A 4,145-nucleotide genomic window follows, 5' to 3' on the forward strand; every position below is an offset into this window, starting at 1 on the left:
TCCTGGAAAATAGCTTTATTTGCCAAAAGATTTGTCATTTTGGACAGCCATTGTGATGTACCTCTAAAGATGATGCTACTTACTAGTCTACCATGTGTAGTTCTTGGGTCAGCTTTGCTGCTTCATGATCAGTTACCTGGACATAGATAAGAATCCTCCTTGTCCAATGATCAGACTGGAGAAAGAAAGGTGACAAAGTAAACCAAAAAACTGAACTAGAAATTACATAACCAGGAAATAGGTTTGTCACCAATTGGGCTGTATTGGTTGCAAGAGGTAAGCAAATGACAAGGGGGCTGAGCATTTTCACCAGTACAGAACGTGTTGGGAAAATGAACATTTTAGAGCTGTCACAGGAACAGGATTTGAGAGGGAATTTTCCAGTGGGGGCACCTACTTTGGTAACAGCTGTCTATGAGGTGATATGCCCTCGCTTTGGAAGAATTTCCTCTTACCTGCTTCTGGGACAGAAAGCAAAGAGAAATCTCCCTGAAGTTACATTATGGGTGGGAATTCATAAAACTGGAGCAGACAGAATCCCATGGCAACCAATCAACGTCTCTCTTTCATGTTTCAAAGCTTTTCATATTACAGAATGTCACCAGAAACAATCTTCCCAAAATATTATATTGTTATTCAATTAATTTTCCTCTGTGTAGACATCCAAAAGCCCTCAGACTGCTCATGGACATTGATGGGTGGACACCAGCATCTTGGATATCATTGCAGCTCCAGCAGACTCATAATTGTCACTCAAGTGACACTGTAGTATTCCCATTCACTTCTTCCCTTACTACTTCATCAAACGTTATGTTGGGAGGTGAGGGGAGTGACAAAGGAGCTGGGCGCACACAGACAGTGATTAGACAATCCCTGAAGATGAGAGGCCCATGATGTGCAAGGAGGGAGGGAATTTACACTTTTTGGGCTAGCAGATTTTGAGGCACATTGGAAGTGAATAAAAATTGTTTATGGAATGGCAAAATATTGCAAGAAAGCATTTAAAATACTAGATTTAATCTGATGACAGGGTCTCATTTAGAAAGCAAAATAACTCTATTAAAAGAGAACTATAGCCAATATGTTTTTTGGCTTTTATAGTTCTGTTTTCGGTCACAGGAGTACATTTACTAATGTATTCCTTTGACCCAAAGTCAGCATCTAGTCAGCACTTAAAATATTATGGGCAAATAGCAGCACAGCTAACAGCAGCAACAGAAAAATGAGAAATCTTTTTGTGGAAAAAACATCTTGTGATTGTGCTTGTGAATGAACTTCAGCAGAATAAAATTTAACCCGTGCAGTGGGGCTACCTTCACTCATTTTTGGTCTATTGTGTAAAATACAAAAATATATACTCACCCGAACCTTGGTCCTTCCAGGCTGTTAGCCTGGTCTCTGCGGCCTCTCTCCCCCTCTGCTCTGGTGGTCTAAGGTTCCATGAGTCATCACGTCCTATACAATGTATTACATGACATGAAGACACCAAGAGACATTCCACGGCCAGAGTGGAGGAGGAAAAAAACTTACTATATTGCAGCCTACCAGTCCTTAACTTTGTTGTCTGTGTTTGTTTGTTTTTTTCACCTGGTGATCTGGCCAGTAAGTGTTTTATTTTTTTTTTAAACTTCTTTTACCAGACCGAGCTGTCCAGCAAAAAGTTAGAGGATTGAGACAAACCATTTAACGCTGACAGGGGTGCTCACAATGGCCAGTTTTATTTATTTAAGTAAAACCTTTATTCCAAAAGGAAAAAAAACATGTTTTGCTGTAACTGCTGAAAAGTGTTGGCTGAAGTTCAGATTTAATTTGGTACTCAAGTCCCTCTCATCTACTAGTCCATCTAACACTATCCTCCCCACAGAGTAACAATGTTGCTGTCCAAGGTTGGCTCCATTGCTCCTCCATAGAGTGGAGCCACCCTAAGGGCTTGTTCACATGATGTCCGGACCAGATGGATCTGGAGCAGATCTGCAGACGCGGTGCTATGCTTTTTTTAAAAAAGTGTTTGGTTTTTTTGGGTGGGAGTGGGGCTGTCAGTATGTTAGCTGCAGTGCGGTGCGTTTTCAGCGCATTTTCATTGCGTTTTTGACGTGTTCGTGCATTTCTGGACCAGACAAAATGTGACATGCAGCATTTTCTCTGTCCGGCCCGGAACGGACTGCGCACGTGAGAACTGTAGCCCATAAAACACATAGGGATACATTGGGATGCATTTTGGGTGCAGGAGCGAACGGTTCTGGTCCGGACACAATCCGGACGTCGTGTGAACAAGCCCTAAGACAGGAATTGTATTACTGGCCAGATCACCAGGTGAAAATAAAGGGAAAAAGGCTAAAACACCCCCCTGGCAAGACTTTTTTTCCCTTCCCTACCCCAAGTCTCCCAGTCAGGTTGTAGTATTAAATTGCAGTATTGTGAACTGAAGTGCCACACTTCATTTAATAGTCCAGGCACATCTTTATTCAATGTAAGGTTGAGGGGACAGTATAGAAGCAGCCAACATGTTTCTGGGGCTCATACAAATACCTGCTTCATCAGGGCTTACTAAGAGAGAAAATGTATCAGGACTGTGTTGGCAAACTGGATACAGTTTTGTTCAGTGTGTAAGAATTAATAGAGCTCTTCAGCAGCTGATTTGGCAGCCTTGGCAACCAGTCAAGTTGGAGAGGAAATTATCCCCAGTAAAGACTTAGGCATCAATAAAATCATAACATATGTTCTAAGCCTTTCCTGCTCCATTCAACATTTTTAAAAACACTTTACTTATTACAGCATCAACCAAGTTTACAGCCTTTTATATAGTCTGCATCACACTAGTCCCTGCCTCAGAAGATGCTTTTAATGCAATGCCCCTATAGACACACACATTTGAGTAGAACATTTGTAATGTATGTGTACGCAATACTCCCTAATTTTGGTAACTCGTAGCAATTTAATGGAATCTGCAACTGGACTCCACCATGCTAAAGAAAGCCAAGCCTTTAGGACGCATCTCAGTACAGCTATTAAAGCAGCTTGTCACTGGGAGAAGAAAGACCCCCCTTTAATAGGCTGAGAAACACCTTGACAGGTTTTCCACTTTAAGTCAAAAAACGTAAAACCTCTTTGAGACACACAATTAAATGATGGATGCAGGTGAGATGAATCACTTACTGCCATTATCACCTGTATACTTTAGTGATTGCGGGACCATTTTGAGGAGGTTCCATCCTCCCTGCTATATAATTATGTTGAAAAGGGACAGTTGTCCACTAGGTTCAAACTTTTAAACATTTGGTTAGCTTTTATGTTATTTTGAATGCCATAATGCAGGGGTTGACTATACTGTACCAATATTCGAGAGTGAGGATTTGGCAGTGCCAGAAAATACCAGCATCAACCCACACCTGACATATGACCTTTGGATGACAAATATATGAGCCTGTTAACAGTATACACATTCAAGTAGAGGCAAATACTAACCCAAGGAATCCAAAAAATTATTAAAAGTCATATAGAGGGCTTTAAGAAAAAAATGGCTGTAACAAGATATACAATTAATTACCTTCAGAAACCACATATTTAATATCATCTGTGGGTTTATAACCATCCATAACTTCTGCCATTTAGATATTTCCCACTTTCATTACTGCATCTAGATATATTCCTTTGGAATATTACTTCCTTTAAATCTCTGTCGCTTAAACATCCTTCAAGAAGCAGGGGTATATGGGTCTCTCAAATGCCATATTCAATGATGTGACAGGCTTAAGCTTCCTCTCCCACTACCTACAGAAGAAATGCAAATAAAAGGAAGCGGCTTGTATGAGTGAGTGACAACACGGAAACAGCGGTTGTATAGTAATTGGAACCGTCATATTTTCAAGATCAAGGTGTTTAAGAGTGCATTTGATGACTTTATAGGTAAAACAGATAATGTATTTATTAATAGTGAATACAAGTACCACCAGCGCTTATGCAATTCCTTTTCTCATTGATGGGACATTGGCATTACAACACACATAAGGATTTAACAGAGATGAAAAGTATTTATGGTTTTGAGAAAATAGTTTATAGCCATAAAATCATTCATTAATGATTTAATATATAATGTAGATTTGTAGATGTTAGTGACTGATAAATATCTGTATGTGGAGGTGATG

Source organism: Nanorana parkeri, unplaced genomic scaffold (genome assembly GCF_000935625.1).
Source record: "Nanorana parkeri isolate BGI_ZX_2015 unplaced genomic scaffold, ASM93562v1 scaffold504, whole genome shotgun sequence".
In the NCBI taxonomy this organism is placed as follows: Eukaryota; Metazoa; Chordata; class Amphibia; order Anura; family Dicroglossidae; genus Nanorana; species Nanorana parkeri.